This window comes from Onychomys torridus, chromosome 2 (genome assembly GCF_903995425.1).
Source record: "Onychomys torridus chromosome 2, mOncTor1.1, whole genome shotgun sequence".
Taxonomy (NCBI): Eukaryota; Metazoa; Chordata; class Mammalia; order Rodentia; family Cricetidae; genus Onychomys; species Onychomys torridus.
Window position 1 is genome coordinate 28,877,591 of NC_050444.1, and position 12,613 is coordinate 28,890,203.

The 12,613-nt window shown below is 36.8% G+C and overlaps 1 protein-coding gene across 4 annotated transcripts in view; it reads right to left on the reverse strand.

The window, feature by feature from the left end:
- Pkia (cAMP-dependent protein kinase inhibitor alpha) overlaps nucleotides 1-12,613 on the reverse strand; it is a 75,601-nt gene that overhangs the window by 40,894 nt on the left and 22,094 nt on the right. Inside the window, exon 1 of one of the 4 annotated variants that reach the window (XM_036179597.1) lies at nucleotides 6,444-6,505. The exons of the other annotated variants lie outside the window; for them this stretch is intronic. The gene's annotated coding sequence lies outside the window, so the exon portion shown is untranslated. Of the gene's footprint in view, nucleotides 1-6,443; nucleotides 6,506-12,613 lie in introns of those variants that run through there. 4 annotated transcript variants of the gene reach the window in all.

Below are 12,613 nucleotides of genomic sequence, written 5' to 3' on the forward strand. Positions count from 1 at the left end.
TATAGAATGAGTCAATTGAATTGAAATAATTTTCTGTAGCCAAGGCTGACCAAATTAGCAAAAGAAATACAATAATATTAGATTATAACTAAAACTATATGTAAAAAATCCCCACTAATTCTCCCCTGTGTGAACAACTGATTAAATAAAAATAGTAAATGGGAGCCGGGCGGTGGTGGCACACGCCTTTAGTCCCAGCACTTGGGAGGCAGAGGCACAAAGATCTCCATAATAAAAAAAGGAACAAAAAAGAACTTGGCCAACATAAGATATTATGATTTTTTTGATTTTCTTAACTTCATAAGCTGCAACTTCATATTCTACATTTTTGATAATTATAGAGATTACACATCAAATAAACACTTATTCAAAATACTAACTGTATTTCCTTTTTTAAAATTGTCTTTTCTCATTTTTTTACTTCATCTCTTTGTGAGGTCTGCCCAGCTAACAGGGCAAATTGATAGCTCAATGAATGAACAATTTCCAGCCTCAGATAGGCTTTCAAGCCTGGGACTGCTGTTCTGACTCACTGCTTAGCTTTCTCTCACATACTGTCCTCACATTTCCCCTTGTCCTTGATACTTTCTGCTCCCAGATAATGAGTTACCTCAGCTCTCATCAAAGAAAGAAAAGGAAGGAAGAAAAAGATGCCAGTAAATGACCCACTGTCAAATCTGATCTACATCTGCACTCATCTTTGAATTCCCTTCCACTGTCAGAGTTAAAAGCTATCTACAATGTACACATTGTACTTTTCTGTTTCTTTCACCTTAGCAATGGCTGCACAGCTCTTTCTGCATCTTACCTATATGCCTTATAAATTAGTCTAATCAAAACTCATTTTTCTAAATGAACAACGCCTCTCTGTGTATTAACAAGCATGAAGCCTTGCCTTCCTCCCCTCCAGCAGCCTTTTCCATTTCACAGTTGCGCTTCTTGAAATGATCTGCATGCATTGCCCCCCCATCCTCACATTCCATTTACTCTATAACGTGATTCCATCTGGCTTCCCCACCCCAGGCATTTGTACAGCGCTCTGAAATTTCATTTGTGAAGGTCACCAGGGAACTTGTGTGACCGCAGACAATAAAAAGTTCTATGCTCACACGCTGGGCATGTTGTTTCTTACAAAAAGGAAAGAAAGCAAAATTCCAAAATGTTATTGTGCTGTTACGCTTTCAGACCTTCGTGATCACTACCTCAGCATGTTTTGCTTGATCTCCCTTAATCTGACTTCTAAATATTCTCCTAGCTTCATTTACCTTCAACGAATATGTGACTCTGAAAGATTATTCTTAATATTTAACTCGATTACAGTAATGGTAGAGTCAGTAACTGTGTAATATTTGTCAAGTGTCGGACACTAATGGAAGAGTTTTATGTTCAACAGCATGGTTATTCTCCTCATAATTCTGTGTCTTATTGTTTTTTCCACATTACAGATGAGGAAACCGAGGCTCTAAAAGGCTATATATAAAATTTATCAAAGGTCACATGACCAGTAATTGTTACTACCTCTTGACGGAGTTAATACTGGACGTTTTGAGTTGGTTAAAAAAAAAAAAAAAAAAAAAAAAAAGCAAAGTATGTTTTTAAGTGAATAAAATGAGTGAATTATTTCAAAAGCATCAGAATACTTCAAAAGCAAAGCAATACTTTGTACGTCAAGTCACAATGGCAACCACATGGTTGAGACTTACTGAGTCAACGTGTTTTATGATGATTCCATTCCTTGAAAAGAGACGTGGTTGTAGCATGCAACAGTGTCTTTGTGTATACTTTTCATATTTACTTACTTGTCCAACATGTGTTTCCTGAGCACCTTGGACCTGTGTGGCTGTGTCGTCTTGGAGCATGCAGTCATTAATGAGGAAGGACAGTGCCTTTCCTCAGAAGCAGACATCCCAAGTGAAAAGAGGCACAAAGCTAACTGGCAAATAAATGCCACTCACTGAGGACAACAGCTGACGGGGGAAGAGGGGCCGAGGCCCTGTGTATACAGTTTAAATGCAAACAAAAATCTCTGTAAGGCTCAAAATAACAGCAATCATTAATTATTACTACTAGTCTTAAATGAACAGGTGACTCCGACTTCCTGGGACACATTATCATGGGGTAAACAAACCCACTTCAGTTGAGTATTATTAAAAATTGGGGAACTCAGTGACATATTTTTGTAACTAAGAGATGGACAAGATATTCTGAGCAAAAGAAGAGGGCCTGGTGTGTGGCTTCTCCCTTTGGTGGGAGAAGGAATAGGCAAGGGGTCTGCCCTCCTGTGATACATTGTGTTCAGTTAACTAAGTGCAGCAAAGATTTTCTGAAAAAGTACGGTATGTTTGCCAGAGCTGAGAATGGGCCCCAAAGAAAACAAGGATAAGAGCAACTGTTCTCAGAAGATGCAGGAATTGTGCTAAAGGTAATCACACATTATCTTACTTTATGTTAACTATTCAGTAATCTATGAGGAAGGAATACTTGTTATCCCACTTTATAGATAAAGGAATCTGGCATTTCTAAGCGTTTAAGTGATTTTTCTTGGGCAGCCGGCAGATCAGGACTGTAGGAAGTGTTCAGCTAACAGTGACAGGTCATTTAATGGTTAGGTTTTATGAATCTCAAGAAGCCAATTTGTGGAGCTGAAAATTATTCGTAAATGGGTTCCAGGGGCAAGGTTGATTTTGGTCATGTTGTTTTTTATCATAGCAAAGGAAATCCTGACTAAGAACCCAATTTGTTACTTGCTTATTCTTATATTGAGAATTAAATCTTAGCAAAATACTATGTACAGAGAGACTTAGAGCATATTCAATGTTTTTCAGAGTTTATGATATTTTTGTTTTATATAACATTAGTCCTGAGAATTCTATTTCCTATAAATATGTGATATAAGACAGCAGCGGCATGCTTAGGACTTTATGAAAAATTGTTGGAAATTCTAACTTAATGCCAAGATGAAGTTCACTTGAAGATTTCTTTTTTGAGCATCTAAACATTAATTAAAACAATTCACAAAATTTGGCATTTTAACACAATATAATTCAAGACTCACTACTAATGTGGTGCTTTCATGTAGAAAAATGTAGAAAATTATGCATAGTCTATTTTTTGCAATTAAACCATTATGTTTCTAACAGATCAGAGAAGTTCCTATGTACAGTAAAGACTCTACAACCCATAGCATACAGTGGTATTCAATCTAAGGTGCTCAGTGTTTGTTAATATTGTGCAGTGTGACATCATGCATGGTGCACATATTGTGCATATATGAGTTCAGAGTCCAGCTTGCAGTGGTGCCCTGTGGTGACACACGGAAAAGTGCCACCAGAAACATTTGGGATTCATTGGGCCTTTTATTTGGAATTACATTTTATGTGTTGTTCATTTTAAAACCCCCTACATTTGGTTATGTGTCCCCTCCACAGGGTTTCTCACAGTTTAAGATCTGTAGCCTAGGGCTGTGGGATAGGCTAAGAAATCAGCCTGAGGTTCGGAAGTGGGACTCGGTGTCTCTTTTCCTCTTTATTTATTTATTTATTTATTTATTTTTTGCCATGTGATTATTAAGCTTTCTACTTCAATTACTAAAAAGTTTTCTTACCGTAATGGAGAGACTGTGGCACGTCTTAACTTGCTTTGACCTACGTAGAATAGACACTGTCACACTGGCACTACGACACATTAAACTATAATTTTATTTATTTTTGTCTTAATGGGCTTCATGCATTTTTCTGGCTCAGACAAGCCCTCAGTTCTCAATGAGATAAAGACACACTCATAAGGCAGAAAGATGCTTCCTCTGGAATTAAGTTGGCTTAAGTCTTGCTGCTGATTCTAATTAGGTAATGTTCATACTTTCACCAAGTCAGTTTGCTACCTACAAGAGACAGTGCTATGACAAAGCAATGTGATCAAAAACCACGTAAAATCCTATATGTGTACTTCAGATTATTAGAACAGAATTTACAAACATTACATCATCTGAGAATTCTCTGCTTTCTTGGTAAGGATGATGCCTGTGTTTCACTTCATGTTTTTCCTTGGAGGTTGTTCTACAAATCAAGTTCACTGTTGCTTTAAAATCATTCTTATTCTTTCACTGCTGACCTGCCTTTCCAGGGTCTCGTCCTAGACGGACAGAGTTCCATGTTAGTAAATAATCCGTCCCTTCAGCCGTGATGGTCGACACCTTTGAGATCTTTTCTTGTGAGCTCCATCATTACTCAAAAGAACAGCTGAGGTGGCTTTGTCAGAGATTCAAGGAGATAAAGACATATCCTAAGTATATTTCAAGGAAAATGAAAACAGTGATTTGAGACAATGGTATTGTCACGAGCTGTGTTAACAAGACAGTTTATATTTGGGAAATTTATGTTTAATAATTGCTTTGAAAGGAAGTATTGCATACATTTATGATAATAAGTCAGTTTTTCTTAAAGAATATTGTAGACTTACATTTATTTTTATAAAATAATAGGAAGATTGTTTATGTATCAGGTGCCTGAACTCTATTACAAGTTTAAGGGCGAATAATCCTGAAATGCAAAGATAGCTAATAGTCCAGATTCAGCAATTGGAAAATAATTCATGTGTCGGTTATTTTGGTGATAGGTTTGCACACACAGCAAGGGATGGTGAAACCGAAAGTGATATCATGTTGTGTGAGAACCAGCCACATAGATTATATGCAGAAAAGGGAATCAATGAACTCTTGACTATTCACACCGGGAGGCAGTGTGGGGAATAGAGTTAGGGCTCCACTCTGACACTGATACTGACCTTGGTTTGTCTGCTTCTCTCTCATTTATTACTTAGACTCCCCTATCCTCCATCTCCTTGATGCTGACTGAAGGCAGCTGTAGGAGCTTTAAACAATTAAAAAATATTTGTGTGGAAAAATGCATTTATTTCATGATTTAATGTAAAATACTTCCAAATTGATCCTGCTCTGAGTACCTGACAGAGCTCTGCAATCCTCACTTTACCACAAACTGCGCACTACACTGCCTATAAGGCTGCATCTCTCTCTGCTGACATACAACGAGCCAAAACCTATACTTGGCATAAATAACTCAATAAAAATTCTATGGGCAAAAGAATGATAAGTCCTCCTGAAATGTGGACCATTATCCTGGAAAGGATAAGTGACTAGTTAATGTGGCCAAAATATGTGTTTGAAAAGGGGTAAACATGGGAAAGGCATCTGAAGGAGGAGAGGGCAGTGAGAATGGGAGAGAATTGAGAGTCGGGTGAGTGGAATCGTAATTCACTGTGTACTTGCATGATACCGTCAAAAATACAACTACAAATACAAATTAGTAAATACAAATACAACTAGCAAAACTCGTATTTACTTCAACAGTGGGGACTCTACCAGTTTTACCCTCACTAAAACTGAAATTCCTGATGTCAAGCTATGAGAGTCTTGGCAGATGTACTAGCATTTGCAGAGACTGAATTCTCTCCATGATGGGAATGTTAATATCCTTCGAACGTGACAGTGTAACAATAATTACCTTACCCCACCTTATAACTAAGTAGTCTTTAAACCCTTTCCTCTCCCATATCCCCTTTATTTTCTTCTATTGAGTTCTCATTTATTTAATGTCACACAGACTTATAGTTAGAGCAATGTTTTTGTTTAACTTAGACAATCGTATAAGTTCTAGCACAGTGAATGAAGAAAGAACAGCCAATAAATGGATATTTGTATATGGACAACCTGACTTGTGCAGATGTGTAACTCTTTGAATCCTCTTTGTTATTAGCTACTTACTAATGTTCACAAGCTGGCTGTGTATAACATGTTAAATGAAGCACCTAGAAAGTTAGGTGTGGGTTCCTATTGGGTTAATTAATGTACAGCATTCTAAAGCTGAAGCATCACCATTTCAATCCTTCCCCTGGCTGATTATCCCCACAGCATGGCTTCTAATTAGCTGCAACGCTAATCACCATTACAGTCCCTCCCTCTTCTCTGCTCTCCCCTTATTATAGCAAGTAGTATCTGATTCTAAAGTGAGTGATTAGGGTGTGCTGCATATGAGATAAATTGGAAGGAAAAAAGATATGTAAGTCATGGTACCCACATTTGAGAGGAGTAGTCAAATTGGCAGCAGCAGAACCAGTGAATCGGAGTCAATCATTAGTTGGGAAAATTTTGTAATGTATTGTCATTAATGGGCCAGCCTGAGAAATGATTGTCACAGCTGATAAAGAGCAGCTGGTGGAAAATCCTTTGTTCTCACTAGGGTCTTTCTATTAGAGTGACTGCCTTCTAGTTCATGAAACGTAAAAATTCAGTGCTCACATTTAAATGTTATCAACACCAGATAGTGAAATATGTGAAGCCTATTATATTAATGCCATAAATAGACTGTCAGAATAATACATTTCGCCTCGAAGTCACTGGGAAGGAATACAGAATCTGTGTGACGCACGTGGGATTTTGGATGAGTATACGGGTTGGAGCTGTGCCTCATGGTTTTTCCTCTCCTTGCAGAATTTTCGGCGTCATCGTGTCAAGAGAGACTTCTGTAGAAAAGGTTCATGGTCATGACCATCAGAAGAGTCAAGAAGCTGCGGTGTACCAGGAAATGCTGTTTTCCCTTCAAATAAATCACACAATACCCAATAAGGTGGAAAAAAAAAACCCACTGCTTTTATTACTATACTCTTATAAGAGAGTAAATGTTGAAAAATCACTTTTATTTCCCATATGAAATGATCAAAAACTACTAAATTAGGGTCCAGTCCATGTAACTAACAGAAAAAAAAATTGCTATGTGGTTGTACTGAAGGAAAAGCCATCTACATTCAGATTCCATTTCCATATTCCTTTGGTAACCGGATTAATGAGTATCAATCTGTTTGTTTTAATTTATAAAATAAAAAGCTAAAATTGATATCTTTTTATCTTAGCTTTATATTTGAAACAAATTGGTCTCTAAAGTATTTAATGTTTTGCTCAAGCTTTGCCAATGTTCTTGACAGTTATTATTACCTATATTTTATTTGTGGCACAGATTCCTTCCACACCAGGGTCATAAAATGACATGGTAAACCCAGACAACAGTTTAATGGAGTCATTCCTATTGACTCCAGTATGACCCATTTGGCAATTAAATCTTATGGAAATCACTGGTTCTTCTCAATATATTAATAATATTAATAAGCTTATGTGCCATCTTGGGTGGACAGAAGTGGTTTCTGTACAAGTATGGACTTACATATGCTGTTCTGATATTCATATTACTTTTGTAACCTCATACTAGTCTTCCTTTCTACTCACTATCATGGAGGCTATTTTCTACAATTTCATCCAGAGACAGAGAGAGAGAGAGACAGACAGACAGACAGACAGAGACAGAGAGACAGAGACAGACAGACAGAGACACACACACAGACAAAGAGAGACAGAGATGAAGAGAGACAGACTTATTAAGCCATAGCTGGCCTGGTAGTACAAGGCCTATAATTTCAGTTCCTTGAGAGGCTGAAGCAGAAAGTTCATAAATTTAAGACCTATCTGGGCTGCAGAGTAAGCTCAGGGCAAGCCTGGGCAACTTGGGTCCTTATCTCAAAGTAAAATGAAGGTTTTAAATAAGACTGGAGATATTTCTAAGAGACAGAACACATGTATAACATGTCTAAGCTCCAGACTTCAATCTCAAATATTGTAGGCTAAATAAATAAATAATTGAATACATAAAATGTAGACTGCAATGTGAGAGGGTGGTCTGTAGGTTCGCTTCTCTAACTCATGAGACTTTATGAACATAAAGTTTGCTGGATGTTAGGTGTCAGGGATGTTCATGAAATAGTTCATTGTCCTGGGGTCTCCTAATGACATTCCTTCTCAATGTCTAAAAAGAATTCCCCTTTCTTTCCTGCCCTGGGTTCTGATGCCAATCTAAACATTTATAAACAGTCTTTGGATTTATTTGGCTGTGGCATTGGCTGGTGTCCAAGATCCTGCTGTTGTCTTGTCTGCATGGTTAAGGATGACCTTTTGCTGACTTCATAGAACTTCTTCAGAAAAGAAAAATAGATGTGCTTATCTAAGCCTCCTCTTTAGACTGTGCAAGAATAATTCAGTTGTGTTGAAACCAAATGACTTTGTGTGAACGGCTGTAGCATATTAATGTTTTCATTCATGTTTCCAGCTTTCAGATGCTAAAATTCAGCTCTGTATCATATAATCAGACACACAGTAAGAGTAAAGAAGCCAGTAATAATGTATTTCCCCACTCCCTGTCAGATGTTTAAATAGCATTGGTGAACAGACCCACTCTGTTTAATAAATTCATAAAACCAGCAGTCAATATCCAATTCAATGGAACAGACAGTACTTTTAGGAAAGACTGATGCCACCAAGAGTTAATGGATATTGATTTAGAGGCACCAGATTTGCAAAGGATCTTTGTACTCTATCCAGGATCCTAAACTTATTCTTTCTTGAACTTTTTAAATATTTAAATATAACATCAAGGTAGTCCCAAAGTGGAATTATTTGGGTATAGTGGTAGATAATGTATAAAATATATAATATACTGAAAGTGTAAAAACGATTGTGAAACATCACAGCTACAATTTTGAATGTCAATTTTGTATGTATGTTCGTTAAGTTGGAAGTTTTTGGATCTGGTTAATTTTGGTGTTTGATGTTTTTATTTATTTCAAAGTTTTCTTCTTTTATATCATGAAAATAACAGAAATGAAAGACAGCCCAAATGCTTAAGATTTGCTCCATTTTTATTAAAAGATACATTCTTTTAAGAGAATGCCCATACAAAGTTAGCTCATCTGCCAAAATAATAAAAAATATGTCCATCTAAAGCTCCCAAATAGAGAACATGCAAACATACTTAGCTTTTGTTTTCTTTTCATTTTTCATATTTTAAAATGAGCACAAGAGATATGTGCTTATGCATCTATATTTGCATATGGATATGAACATGATATATTAACTTAAAAGAATCCAATGTGAGAGGTTTCTGATAGTCTAGATATATGTGATGATGTGAAAACAGACATCTGACAGCTAATCAAAACTTTTGGCGTATCAATTATTTTTTATATTTTTCTTTTAATTTTGAGATTATAATATAATTATATCATTTCTCCCTTTCCTTTCTTTCCTCCAAACCACCTTGCTCTCTTTCATTAATTATTTTCATTAATTATTGTTACATGTATCTACATATAAAACCTACTCAGTCTGTATAATGTTACTTGTATGTATGTTTTAAGAGCTAACCACCTGGTTTTGGATAACCAATTGGTGTGCTCTTCCCCGGGCAAGACTATTTTCCCACTCTCAGTTATTTTTTAAACCCATTGTTTCTTTATCTCAATAGCTTTCAAGATAATCAATGGGGCATAGTGAAAATATTATGTACCTTTTACCAAACTTTGTTAAACACTCTTTCTTAAATGTTCTAAATTATGTAAATACTGAAAGTACCATGTTCTAGCTATACTATAGTAGGTTATCCATATTTGGCTATGCAACAATGCTTAGAGAACAATTCTTGAGTCAAAATATGCCACCACTTCATGACATACTTTCTTTTCTCTTTTTAGGATTTTAGGGAATTTTCATCATTGTTCCCAAGCATGCTTCTGTTATGGGTGCCTGATTCTGTTGCTAGGCAACAGTATGGCCTTTTTGGGCATAATATGAATTAGTAATTATTTTAACTAAGCCTGATCAGATATAGTTCCATTTATAATGTCCTAAAACTTTTGTCTGAAGTCAGTACAGAGGTTTTTGTTTTCATTCAAGTTGTGCGTGCACATAAATGACTGAATGGTGTTTAGAGCAGCAGGAAGAATGTCAAGGGCGTATTGGAATCGCACCACATCGTTTACCATCCTCGTAGTTCTTTGTTCATACATTTGCTTCTAGAAAAAGGTCAAAGCAGTCATATGGAAAGTCCAGAATCTGAGTGAAGTTTGAGAAAAACAGACATTTCTTATTGAACATACTTTTTCCTAGCCAAATTCTTGAGAGACAATTTCAATCCATATTATTTTAGAAGTTCACAGAAGTTGTAAATTGGTGTATGACACTTACGAGTTTCAGATCACAAAACTAAAATGTACACAGAATTCTGTCTGCTTGCCCATTTCCTGAAGTGTCCCTCTTCAGTTCATAAATAGTGTCCTTTAAACGTTTAACTGAATGGGACTATTACCTGCAGCCTTAAAATTCCCTGTCCTGTATATACAAATCATCTCTAGCTCTACAGGAGTCAACTGACTTCTGGAAAAACGTAATCCTATCCACTGAGAACAAATTCAGAATCTCAGGTACATTTTGGTACTGAGCAGTAACACAGGATGGGGTGAGTACAAGACCTTCCCTCATTTCCTACAATGTCTGCCCAACCAGACTCCCCCTGACAATGATCCGCCGAGAGACATCTCACCTTCGCATTGCTTTCAAAACTTTGAAACAACTCTTTACTCTCCCTTTCCCCATCCTTTAAAGGTATGTGTGGTAACCTGATTCTACTTACATATTGAGGATGGTCCTTTCTTTAGGGCATCACTTAGTATTTAAAGTTTAAAAGTTCTGATTATTTTCTCCCCCATTTTCTAAAAGTTTCATCGAAATTTAGGTTTAAGATAACCACATTAAGTGGATTTATTTATTGACCTCATAAAGGTGACAGAGTGTTTTACCCTGTGGTTACTCCAAATGCCAATTTTCTCATTTAAAAAATAGAATTTTCTGTATTTTCCTTACAGATTATTCTAACATGGCTTGTACCACACAGCATAAATTAAACATGAGCCTTCTTTTTTTGAGTGTGGGCTACCTTTAGTTTTCTAGGATTTGTTGGGAAAATTCATCTTCCAAGAATATACAGCCTCTGATCATATTTCTTAAAGGATCCATCATTCCAAATAGTTTTAAGTTATTTTCTAATTTCCTTATTGCTATTCCTATATTAACAGTCAGTGCCTACCATATTCTCTGTTTTCCTACAGTTCTATTTATTTCAGCAAATAGCTAATTGAGTAAATGGCAAGGGTCATTACTGTCAATCCTGAGGTTACAAATTTGAACTGGATCACTACTCTAATGAAATCCGTGGTTCAAGTCAAGAATAACGAGCCATCTGAGTGTCGTGGTTCACATCAGTTATGCTGGCAGTTGGAAGTCTGAGACAAGTGGTGCTCCATTCCAGGAAAGCTGGCACTCTACAGTAAGGCTTAGCTCAACAAGTGAGTAGATAAATAAGTAAATATTTAAAAATATGTGATTCAACTTCATGGTAAACTTCATGGTAGTTGTCTTGGTTAGGGTTTCTACTGCTGCTATGAAGGTGAAACACCATGACCGAAAAGCAAACTGGGAAGGAAATGCCTTATTTGACTTACACTTCCACATTGCTTCATTGAAGGCAGTCATGAGAGCAACACAACACGGAAGGAACCTGGAAGCAGGAGCTGACGCCGAGGCCATGGAGAAGTGTTGCTTGCTGGCTTGATCTCTATGATTTGCTCAGCCTGCTTTCTCATAGAACCAGAGACCTCCAGCTTAGGGATGTCACCAACCACAGGGGACTGGGCCATCCCTCATCAATAACCAATTAAGAAAATGTCCTACAGGCTTGCTTACAGTGGGATCTTATGGAGATATTTTCTTAATTGAAGCTCCCTTCACTCAGATGACTTTACCTTGTGTCAAGTTGACATAAAATTATCCAGCACAGTAGTTTAATCCTGTGACACCATAGTAAGTAATAAGTGAAATATCCAAATCAAAATACAAAGTGGTCTAGATTTGATTGACCAAATGTGATTGAAGATTAACTAGTCAATGTCTTCCTTCCCAGAGTGTTGGCACTGATTTCTCCCTTCTGTAGAACTGACATTAAAAAACTTTAAATTGTGATTTCTTTTGAGGACCTTAAATGTATATTACCTGAGTTGATCCTGAGAACTTCAAAGAGATATCATCCAGGAGCATCTGTATTAACCAACTTATAAAAGATGGACATGGTATCCAATTTTCCAAACTTTATGGGACAGAACAATACCAATTTAGATGGTGTCAATTAACAAAGATGGCCTGGTTATATAAAGAGCCTTTCCCTCCCCCACTGGGGTCTTCCAGCACTTCTCTACCAGATCACCCTGTCAGACTTTTCAGTCAGTAGTGTCATTAGTCCCAACAGTCTCCCCTGTGGAAACAGTCTCCATTAAATCATCTGTCTTCTATTTTTTGCCTTAGATAGATTACATTCAGGTTTAGTTAAGAAAAAAAATGGTTTTTACCAAATAGTCCACTTCCATGGTAAGTACTGTCTTGTCAACCTTTGTAACTGCTAGTTAAAATCAGCCTTTGCTAGTGAGGATTGAGAGTAAATACTTCACAGTGGCCCAAACAACTCCTTCATTTAGTTTTTCTTTGTTTCTTTCTTTAGAAAGAGGATATCATATATCCCAGGCTCGATTTCATCACAGACATGTGTCACCATGTCCTTTTTATGTACAGATGGGGATCAAAGTAGGATTTCCTTTGTGGGCAAGCCCTCTGCCAACTGCTCTCTATCTCCAGCTATCAACTACTCTTTTATTAGCAATAAATGAGCCC